This window comes from Zeugodacus cucurbitae, chromosome 6 (assembly GCF_028554725.1).
Source record: "Zeugodacus cucurbitae isolate PBARC_wt_2022May chromosome 6, idZeuCucr1.2, whole genome shotgun sequence".
Taxonomy (NCBI): domain Eukaryota; kingdom Metazoa; phylum Arthropoda; class Insecta; order Diptera; family Tephritidae; genus Zeugodacus; species Zeugodacus cucurbitae.
In genome coordinates, this window is record NC_071671.1 from 51,482,959 (window position 1) to 51,496,091 (window position 13,133).

Here is a 13,133-nt window from a genome sequence, read left to right on the forward strand (position 1 = left end):
ATGTTGGACAAATTAGTGGAATTCAACGGAGTGTGGACGCCGCATGTGGAAATTGGACCAGTTGTAATAATCGTGGAGGTGCACATACTCATATACAAATACATACATATTTATCCATATCCATATGAGTGAGCTCTTCATATAGACAAGTTATTACAATTTTTTATTGATTCTACATGCCCAACAGAGAAGCATTCAATTTGTGCGCTCTGAAAAGTGTCAAACAAAACCGCTAATTTTCGCACTGTTACAAGAATGTTTTATGGAGCAAACTCCAGCCGCAGCCGCAGGAACTTGCAACAGTTGCCCGAAAACTTATTTTTTCCCCGAGTTGATTTGAGTCTGTATAAAAGTTGGAGGGGTGCAAATTGGCAATTTATGAGCAATATGTTCGTATTGAAATTCGTAAGCGCATGGATGAGTGAACATTTATGTCCTACTCTTTGATAATTATTTCCGCCCCTAACATTTTTTTGCTGCTTAATTTTCTCGACTCCCTTTAAAGTTAGAAAAAAAGACTTCTCCTTCCTTTAGAAATACAATTTAAATTTAATTTAATGCTATTTTTGTATCTCACCAAAAATAGATTTATTTCATTTCAATGAACCCATTGAATTCGCGGTATGGTTTGAAGTAGTGCGTGCTTGTGTCTAAGACGGGATACAAGAGAAATCTGAAATTGTTTATATGCTAATTATGTTTTCATTCTTATCCAAATAGAGACTTAGTACACGACTGAAAGAGGGACATAGACACTTATTCGACCGCTCTGGTAAGTTGACACACCAAAAAGTCAAAAAATTAAAAAAGAAAAATTTTCCTAAAAAATATTTAAAATAATTTTTTCCAATTAGAAAATATATGAAACTCTTAATTTTTCGAAAATTTGTAAATTTAAGAATTTAACACCCACATGCACGTCACATTCTATGGAGTGTATCCCATTTAACATTTTATCTGTTCTTTTGAGTACCGCTTTCACTTTTCAATTTGCCGGGAAAATTTATGGTGTTTTTTAGCCACATCTTGATATCACTTGACTGACTGATTGATTGAAATCTAGCGATGCATGTGACAAATTTTCTGGAGGATTTATTTTAATAAATATATACATATACACACATACACGTTTAAACGAGGTGGGTATGTGTGTTTGTAGCGAAAAAGTCTATGCTTGCAGACACGTGCCGTAAGCGGCGCCCACAATATTTAAACACTTTCAACAAAGCGAACACAAACACATTCAACCCTATGCTTCTACATACGTTATCTTATCCTCTTTCAACACTTTTCTTCACGCCAACCAGTATATGGAAGTGCGATCGTGTGTGTGTTATTATGTTTTTTGCCTAAACTCTGATTTAGTCATCCGCGGACATATTTATTCTCAGCGGAGAGGTGAAAGCGACACATACAATTGATTTTTTCATGCGTCTTCGGTGGCGTTGCCGTGTGAAATATACGAAACAAAGCACCCTATATGTAAAGCACCCTGCATGTATTTCTGTAAATATGTGTGCGAGTACAGCAAATTAGACCTGTGGGTTCGTGTTTGTTCATTGTTAATTCTATTTTAAGCGTTTTTCACAGAATTTTTTAAATCCATTCTCTTATGCCGCAGTGCCTGCATGATTGTGTTTTTCGTGCTTTTATGACGTTGGTTTTCTATTATTCGTAAGTATATTTTTGTATTTTTAAAGCGGTTTTGAAGTGAAAAAAATATCAAATTGATTTGAATGTTGAGAAAGAAGATGAAGGAGAGTTTAAGAACGTGATTATACTCGGGGATTTTCATAGCTAAGTGTCTTGCTCGCATGTAATTATAATTCCGACAGAGTCGAAACCCTAAATGTATAAAATATATTTCGATTTAAACTCAAAGTGAAAAATCGACTCATAAAAGTTAAAAAACATTTAACTAACCATCATGTTAAGGTTAAATGTGACAACCAATTATTATGCGTAAATGCAGCCACCCCTGATAATATTTATTGACTTAATAAAAATAAAAAATTTTGAAAAAATTTATAAACGAATAAAAATTTGGAAATTCCTAGCGGATTTCAAGGCAAGTAGCTAAAGATGGTTAAAAGAGAAATTGTGTAAAATTGTTATAAAACTTAACGAGGCATAAAATCGTAAGCTCTGGCTAATTGTAAACATTTTTAACTGGCTGTGATTTACACAAATTTACAACAACAACTTTCACGCAGAATAATTTTAATGAGGCAGCTTTGTCGCGAAGGTCAACAGAAACATTATGCAGAAATAGGCAGCGGTGTGCTAGACGAAATTAAGTAAATGCAATAAAACAATAAAATTGTGAAAAAATGGAATAATAAAAATAAATAAGAAAATAATAAAGAAAACAAGTAAGGAAGGGCTAAGTTCGGTTGTGACCGAACATTTTATACTCTCGCAATTTATTTATTTAATTAAAATAATAGTATATAATACACAATTTGACCCACATATTCGTCATGTATATGGTATAAATTCCATTGAAAGTTCGAAACCCTAATATTAGGTTAGAAGCACCGAGGTCCCCATGTTCGATATATGGGGTCTTGAAAACCCATGGTCCGATTTCGGCGATTTTTAGAATGGGTCTGACTATAAATGCAGTATTTATACAAAGTTCTGTTCCGAGATCTTCACTAGAGCTTACTTAACATATTGTTCACAGCATATCATTGGGATCCAAGGAGAATATCACAAACCAAATTTCATTGATATTGGTCGAGTAGCTTCGGAGATAGGGTTTTTGACACAAAAGTGGGCGGAGCCACACCCGTTTAAAATTTTGTATACCAATTTGGGTAAATCCCTTGTGTAACTTCTTTATAGTGAAATTTAAGGTTTCTGGTGTTTTCCCTTACTGAATTAAAGCATTTTTAGTAGTTTTCAACATAACCTTTGTATGGGAGGTGGGTGTGGTTATAATCCGATTTCCTGCATTTGCGAACTGAATAAGAGTTAGTTTTGGGTGTTACAAACAACCGTCATGTGAACAAAACTATAATTCTCTATTAGCAACTTTTGTTGCGAGAGTATAAAAATACCGTAAAACACGAAAAAACGCCGAAAAAGTATACAAAGGAATACTTCCAAGATATTGTGCGCCTGTGGCATGCGAAAGTAGTGAGAGTGAAGGAATGAAGTAAAAGTACATACTTACTTAGAAACATACATATCTACTGGCATACTTGAAAAACACCAAAAGCAACGCAAGGCCTTGAGCATTCGCCATGTTTGCGCCGACGAACGAAATCTTTGAAAAATGAAAGAAATAATAAAACAAAAAAGGTAATATATAAAAAGGCAAAATCTCAAAACAAAAAACAATCAAAGTAAAACATTTATAGCGAAAGCAAAAAATATATTCGAAAATCAAATGACCCACCAAAAACATAAACTCTGTCAAGCATAGCGTACAATTTAGTCGCCAAATAGGAAACAGAACATCACAGTTCCTCCCTCTCTCCCCGCACTAAACACAGGACCATAAATTCGCTCCACTTATCGAACTGTGGAGCGTGAGTACAACCAATTACACCATTACAGTACAATATTACTGCCAGTTACAACGTTATAGAGAACGAAGGAGTAATAGTAGCTCACCTCTTGGTCTCATGGACGAGCGAAGAAACAAATCAAATTAAGTTAACAATTGCGTTGTAAAGGTAAATGTGAAATAAAAGAGAGTTAAGAACTCTTGATTTTAAGGTACTTTGGGCTAAAAAAAGTACTATTTGCCCAGGATTGGTTATAGGAATGCTATATGAACGACCTTTAGAAAACAGCCTTATTACAAGCTCATTGTCCGATTAAGAGTTTTTTTGGTTTGGTAATAACAGAAAATTTTTGAAGAAAATTTTGAAGAATTCTACAGAGGTAATAGTTCGAATTTAGATATAAATCCTGTACCGTTCTGGTTACATAGAACCGACTGTCCCGCTGTTTTCAGGTCTTCAACTATTGATTGGAAAATGATGAACATCTGGTCAATCGTAGATGTCGAAAATCTAAAGTGGCACTTATATGGTTCAGTCAGTTTATTAACGATAGGGTTTTTACTTAGGGTAGTGCTCCTGCAGATTCCATATAAGAAATTAATTATTACTGAACTTTCAAGATGAATATCTCAAGGTTACTGATTGATTTTTGAATCAATTACTCTAGAAAGAAATATATTACATTGATATCAAGTAAACCAGTGATCTAGCTTTTAATTGCATTGAAATATTAATTTGTGATATTATTATCAATGCTCGCCAGCAGTTGAGTGCTCTGAAGAACGACATACTAGACGTATTTATATACAAATATATTCTTAAGTAATAAATTATTTGTAATTAATAACGCTTAATACAATCACAAATTAATTTTGCACAACACTCGAAATTAATGGCAAATTATGTAATGTTATTAATTTAGGACGCAAATATTTTAAGTAGAATTGCAAGTTATCAGTTAAGCGGCATATTTTACTATATACAAATTAGATTTATAAATAATTGAGAGTTTAAATGAAGTATTTCAAATTGCATATACTCTAAAAGTAATGGATGGATTTATGAAAATGTAATGTAGGGATCGCAGGAATGTTATTAACTAACCATTTGTCTTCAAGTTTTTTAGACTTTCTGCAAAACGTTGTGAAATGTCAGAGAGCTGTATTTAAATAGTTATTGCATATGGAGGAAAATCGACATGATTTGGTTTCAGCCTTTGTAGATTCGTTTGCTGATGTTGAATTTAGTCAGCTTTGAAAGATGATTTATGGGTTTTTATGAGAAATTGAGGTATATGGGGTTTCTTTATATAGTTATTTTGATTTAGCGAATTAAAATTATTTTGTATTTTCTGTGCTCTATGCTTATTTGTGAAAATCATGAATAATTGGCTCATTTACGTTAACTGATTGGCGCTGGAATACAAAAAGAATTCACGTTAATCAATTCAAATATATACTACTTGGAGGATAGAGATAGAGAGTCAACATATGCTGATAGAGTCTATGGTGTGAGCCAACCATGGCTATTAACACTGGATGCTTGGAAGCTTATATTCATATTTGCCTGCATGAGAATGCGGCTGATATATTTCATATTTGCACGGTTGCAACGCACAAAGTATTTCCTACTTGTCCATTTTCATACATTGACATTTAACTACAAATGTAGGTATGTTTCTGGGTATAAATAAATGAAGTGCCAACTGAGCAAACACTTCATGTCCTTCACGCGTACACGCTCATACACCAAAGTGAATGTGAGTTTGGGAATATCCATCAAAATGGAAATGCACTTGAGCGGTTGTTGTGGCTTGCCTTTGTTTTGTTCCACAGTGTATGCACATGTCAGTGTAATGAACAAACAACTGGACAGGCAGGCAGATGGAAAAATGCATGGATGTGCAGAGGTGGATGGAGGTACCGAGCTATGTATTCGGTAATTTGGTTGGTTAATGCAAGAGCAAAGTACTGATTAACGTGCAAGGCTCGCTTTATGAAAATGCAAAAACAAAAAGCTACAACAATAATTCCAACAAACATTGCGCTTTTTATAACAATAACAACAATGTGTTTTTCAGCCAGTCGCCATACAAGTAGGCCATAAAGCAATGCCATGTTTTACGGTAGATCAGTGCCTGGATTTTCTGCTTGTTTTTACACCGCTGATTCATTTATTGCTTAATTAAATTTCAATTACAAATTATATAATCATTTCAAGCTATTGTGCAGCGATTGCTTTCACCACTTATAATCATCCTTATTCATATGGTTGTTTTTAAGCTTAACGCAAATCAGATGTACTATATATGCGGTTTTTCAATTATATGGCGACTTTAGAGTTTAAATATGTTTAATAAATAGTTTTTAATATTTTTATTGCGCTATAAAGTAGGTAAATTGGTATATACATAAATCGAGGGAGATTTTCTCATAAGTGATTCAGTCTGTTCGAAATAGGTTCATGCTTAAAATATGTCGCACCGTCAATAAAAAAAAAACAAGTTGTTAAGTAATAGATTCGACCATTACTTATAATCATATAGCACTAAAACATGTAACTCATACGCCCCATCATCATCATCATTATAAATCACGGCGTATGAGCAATTTTTTAAAATGGGAGACTAGAATATATTATTATTTTTATGATCATATTTTTTGGGAAAACTACATATTAATTACAAATAACATTTCGAGAGTATATGATATTCGACTGAATCTAAATTCCAGTTGTAGGCTATATATTTTGTGTTATAACAGGATAAAATATGTTAAGCAACAACATTCTCTTCCCAATTAATTGATATTAATATTTATTAATTCGATTTTAGCGCATTTTTCGTTGCCAAAGCGAACGCGTAAGTGACGTAATAACCACAATTCAATAAAAGTGAGAAAACCATGACACAGCAGAAGGCCAGGTGACCATCAAGCACTTCAGCGAGCAGTATTGGTGCATAAGTGAGTTTCAGTTAATTACAATATTCATTTGCTTTCAATAGCCACTTTTAGCAGCTATCATTGTCAACGCCATCTCAACAACATCAGTAACAACTCACCGACACCATCGCTATACATGACTCCATGACGGTTATTTGTATGACATCTTCTGCATATTGTTGTAACTTATCAGGCAATAAGCTGATTATGTCGGCACAAGCTCGGCACTGAGTTGTCCGCAGCGCGCTGTTTGCAACAAACAATTTAACAATTTATTGCCGAGTCAGACAGCGAGCGAATTAAAAGTACAAACAGATAAATATAAACAATAAAGGAAGGAGACTAAAGAGAAATGAGCAATAAATAACAAATGTAAGCAAAGCATAAATTGTATGTAATTGAGAGGAATCGCAACAAAGTTGCAAAAGAGAGAATTATAGTTTCATTCACATAACGGTTGTCTGTAGGTCATAAAACTAAACGAGTTAGATATAGGGTTATGTATATCAAAATGATCAAGGTGACGAGACGAGTCAAAATCCGTATGTTTATATGGGCGTGGCCCCGCTCACAATTAGGTTTATTGTATATATATTTCACAAACCAAAAAAGCTATATAAACCAAACTTTCTGCAGTCGGTTCTCTAACATACCCCACCATACAACATGAAAATAGTTCAATCGGATAATAACCACACACAAAGGTTAGGTTGAAAATTACTAAAAGTGCGTTAACTCACTAATAACAACTTCAGAAATACTAAATTTTACAAAAAAAAAAAAATAGCACGAAGAAGGTGCACTCAGATTTTTTTTTGCAAAATGTAAAATGGGCGTGACATCGCCCACTTATGGGTCAAAAACCATACCTCAGGAACTACTCGATCGATTCGAATGAAATTCGGTATATAATATTTTCTTGACACCCTGATGACACGTGTTGAAAATGGATGAAATCGGTTAACAACCACGACAACTTCCCATACAACTCAATTTTGAACTCCATCTTATTCCATCACTTTATAATATATACATAAGGAACCAATGAAGATAGCAAAATAAATCTTTACACAAATACTGTATATGAACTGTGGCATCACTTGTGAATAAATTGAAATCGAAATCGGACTATAACTTTTCAATGACCTGGATATCGAATATGAAGAGCTCAGTGTCCCATGGTAATTTTTCACCGAAAATATCGGTAAATCTCAAACATATCTTAATTTAATTCAGAGGAATCTTTGTCTTCTAGTAGTGTGTCTCTGTACCAGAAATGGTTAAAATCGGTTCAATACAAAGTGTACTAGACAAACCAGTATGGATAAATACACAACTGATCTGCAGTAGGTAATGCAGTCAACTGTAACAAGGTTTTTTGTTTACATTATTAGCTGAGAATGACGGGAAAGTTTTAATTCTCTTTTCATCAAATAAATCAATGAGGGAAATAGGTTCAAGAATTACCACAGCTTTTATACTATATATGAGGATTTTCGTTTTTCTATTGGATGCCGAATATATGGGTCAAATTGTGTGTTATCTTAATAAAAATATAGCAATTAAAATTGAATTTATAAAAAAATTTAAAGGTGTTAGTTTTATATATGAAAAAGAAAAAGTACATCACGTCGTATGAGTAACATTGTAAACCTTTTTATTTATTATTGATAAAGGGTGATTTTTTAAGAGCTTGATAACTTTTTAAAAAAAAAAACGCATAAAATTTGCAAAATCTCATCGGTTCTTTATTTGAAACGTTAGATTGGTTCATGACATTTACTTTTTGAAGATAATTTCATTTAAATGTTGACCGCGGCTGCGTCTTAGGTGGTCCATTCGGAAAGTCCAATTTTGGGCAACTTTTTCGAGCATTTCGGCCGGAATAGCCCGAATTTCTTCGGAAATGTTGTCTTCCAAAGCTGGAATAGTTGCTGGCTTATTTCTGTAGACTTTAGACTTGACGTAGCCCCACAAAAAATAGTCTAAAGGCGTTAAATCGCATGATCTTGGTGGCCAACTTACGGGTCCATTTCTTGAGATGAATTGTTCTCCGAAGTTTTCCCTCAAAATGGCCATAGAATCGCGAGCTGTGTGGCATGTAGCGCCATCTTGTTGAAACCACATGTCAACCAAGTTCAGTTCTTCCATTTTTGGCAACAAAAAGTTTGTTAGCATCGAACGATAGCGATCGCCATTCACCGTAACGTTGCGTCCAACAGCATCTTTGAAAAAATACGGTCCAATGATTCCACCAGCGTACAAACCACACCAAACAGTGCATTTTTCGGGATGCATGGGCAGTTCTTGAACGGCTTCTGGTTGCTCTTCACCCCAAATGCGGCAATTTTGCTTATTTACGTAGCCATTCAACCAGAAATGAGCCTCATCGCTGAACAAAATTTGTCGATAAAAAAGCGGATTTTCTGCCAACTTTTCTAGGGCCCATTCACTGAAAATTCGACGTTAGCTCGTTAGTAAGTCTATTCATGATGAAATGTCAAAGCATACTGAGCATCTTTCTCTTTGACACCATGTCTGAAATCCCACGTGATCTGTCAAATACTAATGCATGAAAATCCTAACCTCAAAAAAATCACCCGTTATTTATACTCTAATTAGTTATTATATTACTTATTTTTTAACTGCAACACCAAAATCAGCCAATTAAATAAATTGCTAATTAACGAAGGAACTACTTTTTTCTAAGCTAAATATTATATACACCGCTGATATTTTTAATTTTTGTTTTTCGAATGTCGCATTGCGAATTTTTTGGCAAGCAATTTCCTACTGAAAATCACTGCTTGTAACAAATTAAGACAAACTTCCAGCAATCGAATTGTGTCATACCTTATTTAACTGCTGAATAATTGCTTATTTGAATATTTTCTACGGGTACGAGGGCAGTTTGAGAAGACTCCGAGTTTCAGTTGGAAATACAATTTGAATGGAATATTGATGGACATTTTTAGAGATGAGAGACGTATGTCTCCCAGATTGAAATATCAGATCTTTTATGTCAACATTATCAACTACTGATGCAGTAGGCACAAGAGAGGTGTTTTTGGAGATGCGTGTACAAATTTTTGGTTATGGTTTTATGGCCAAATTTAAGGGCAAGACAGGGCGGGATCTGGATTTTTTCGGAACTATAAAGAAATTTTAAACGATAAAATAAAATAAAAAAATACTCACCAAAATTGCTTAAAAATCAAAATATTCGTGTGGAAAAATTTTGGCTTAAACATTGACAGCTGGGATTTGATAAAACCATGTCACATTTTGCTTTAGGCAACAGATTTATTACCTACTACCCTTGTACTTAGTTTACATATACGAATCTGTTTTTGTAAATCAACAAATTAATGAATAGCAAATTTCTAGTATAACTCGTTAACAAAAATAATAACCCAAATGCACAGGCAGGAGAAGAGGAATACGAAGAAGCTACGACGTGGATAAAAAGCGTTGAAATATGGAACTTCAGAGTGCAGTGTAGTACGTAAAGTGGAACACAGCTATGCCATAACTATGACAGATGGTGGAAGAAGCGACAGAAGTGCACAAAGGCAAAGGCAACGGCAAAACGAAGACTCTTGTAAGAGCCGGTGAACTCCAATGGCAACATTTGTTCTAGTTAAAGCTGTGCTACACACCCAAACTCATTCACCTGGTGCAGCAGTCCTACAACTGTTGTTTGTGGCGCATATGCTGCTCTGTATGTAGATGCTCTAGCTTAACAGATATACACAGACAGGGAAAGTTAGAGGAAACAAAAGTGAAAAAAAATGGAGTGAGTGCCAGAGAACCACTACGGTGAGTAGCGGATGCGGCGCATGCTGTGGCTTTGTGGCAGTGGCTAATGGTTTGCTAAGCAAACGGTGTAAATGATTGTATTACACCGGCCTGTTGGTGTTACTGGTCTTGGAACACGCTTACATATTCAGTATGAGTATGAGACCATTGAGACCGCCTAGGTCGCAGTGAGCGCGTGCCACTTGCAATTGCATTTTATTTTACTTAATTTTCGCTTAGTTTGCATCTCATGCCTTTTGCAGTCCTTTTCTTTTCACTACGGCCACAGTCTCTGTGTTCGAATGCCTTTTTTATACACACCAACTTTGTTTGTTCAGTGGGAATTTGGTTCTAAGTGTACTTACTTCTACTTGAAGATGCGCTAACATATGCCGAAGTTCGTCGCTTTAGTCCACTTGTGCCGTCATTATTGCTCTCTACGGGCAGAAATCGCGACAGTTCGCAAGGTTTTGAAGACGTCAGTCACGTTTTAATCCTTCTTGGCGGAGCATTCCAGCACTTTTGCTCTGTAACGGGGAAAATAATGCAACTGTTTAAGAATGAAAAAGTAACGGGTGATTTTTTTGAGGTTAGGATTTTCATGCATTAGTATTTGACAGATCACGTGGGATTTCAGACATGGTGTCAAAGAGAAAGATGCTCAGTATGCTTTGACATTTCATCATGAATAGACTTACTAACGAGCTAACGTCGAATTTTCAGTGAATGGGCCCTAGAAAAGTTGGCAGAAAATCCGCTTTTTTATCGACAAATTTTGTTCAGCGATGAGGCTCATTTCTGGTTGAATGGCTACGTAAATAAGCAAAATTGCCGCATTTGGGGTGAAGAGCAACCAGAAGCCGTTCAAGAACTGCCCATGCATCCCGAAAAATGCACTGTTTGGTGTGGTTTGTACGCTGGTGGAATCATTGGACCGTATTTTTTCAAAGATGCTGTTGGACGCAACGTTACGGTGAATGGCGATCGCTATCGTTCGATGCTAACAAACTTTTTGTTGCCAAAAATGGAAGAACTGAACTTGGTTGACATGTGGTTTCAACAAGATGGCGCTACATGCCACACAGCTCGCGATTCTATGGCCATTTTGAGGGAAAACTTCGGAGAACAATTCATCTCAAGAAATGGACCCGTAAGTTGGCCACCAAGATCATGCGATTTAACGCCTTTAGACTATTTTTTGTGGGGCTACGTCAAGTCTAAAGTCTACAGAAATAAGCCAGCAACTATTCCAGCTTTGGAAGACAACATTTCCGAAGAAATTCGGGCTATTCCGGCCGAAATGCTCGAAAAAGTTGCCCAAAATTGGACTTTCCGAATGGACCACCTAAGACGCAGCCGCGGTCAACATTTAAATGAAATTATCTTCAAAAAGTAAATGTCATGAACCAATCTAACGTTTCAAATAAAGAACCGATGAGATTTTGCAAATTTTATGCGTTTTTTTTTTTAAAAAGTTATCAAGCTCTTAAAAAATCACCCTTTATGTAAAAATAATTGATATTTGGCGTTAGGTATGTATACGGAGAATGTGTTGACAATGAGAATATGAGAGTTTTAATAAACTTACAAATTAAATATATGTATATAAACAAACAAATCAGTGCTGCTAAATTTAGGAACTTCAACACTCTCCGGCACTCGATTCAGAAATTTACTCAAATATTTTCAGTATGTTACAGTAGAAGGTATGCCATTCACTAATTGGCGGCAACAGTCGGTGCTAGAACTCTAGCTACTTATGCGCTCCCCAGAGTATTGGTGCAATTATCAAATATTATTTAAGTGCTTAATGTTGTTAGCAACTAGCTGTTTCAGTTTCTTCTAAATTGAAAATGGCAACTACTTGAGGCAGTGAGAAACACACATAAATTTACAGATTTATATTACAACTGCAGTCATTGGGATTTCTGAAGCAGCTGCTGTGGTTTCTGCCTCTCTAACGGTGTAATGAGGTAGTTTGGTGCCGACTTTGAATAGTCACATACACAAACTCAAAGCACAAATGTGTATGATTGGCATTGAACAGTTTAGCCGGTTATAGCCGAATCGATGATAGCGCGTCACTTCTCTCTTTCCCTCGCAGTTCGGCGCCAGTTGGAGATCCCAAGTATAACCAGGTCGCTCTCCACCTGGTCCCTCCAACGGAGTGGAGGCCTTCCCCTTCCTCGGCTTCCTCCCGCGGGTACTGTATCGAACACTTTCAGAGCTAGAGTGTTTTCGTCCATTCGGACCACATGACCTAGCCAGCGTAGCCGCTGTCTCTTTATTCGCTGAAATATGTCAATGTCGTCATATAACTCGTACAGCTCACCGTTCCATCGTCTGCGGTATTCGCCGTTGCCAATATTCTGAGGACCATAAATCTTGCGCAAAATTTTCCTCTCGAAAACTCCTAGTGTCGTCTCATCTGATGTTGACATCGTCCAAGCTTCTGCACCATAAATGATAAGCGACTTGTAGAGTTTGATTTTGGTTCGTCAAGAAAGGACTTTACTTTTCAATTACCTACTCAGTCCAAAGTAGCATCTGTTGGCAAGAGTGATTCTGCGCTGGATTTCGAGGCTGACATTGTTGGTGTTGTTGATAATGGTTCCCAGGTATACGAAATTATCTACGACCTCGAAGTTATGACTGTCAACAGTGAACAGGATATATTTCGTCTTGTCCTCATTCACCTTCAGACCCATTTGCTTCGGCTCCTTATCCATGCGGGAAAAAGCAGAACAAACGGCGCGGTTGTTGCTTCCGATGATATCAATATCATCGGCGTACGCCAGCAGCTGTACACTCTTGTAGAAAATTGTACCTTCTCTATTTAGCTCTGCAGCTCTTATAATATTTTCCAGCATTAAGTAAA

General features: G+C 36.0%; 1 pseudogene; it reads right to left on the minus strand.

The window, feature by feature from the left end:
- LOC128922649 (GTP-binding protein Di-Ras2-like) overlaps positions 1-13,133 on the minus strand; it is a 44,268-nt pseudogene that overhangs the window by 6,236 nt on the left and 24,899 nt on the right.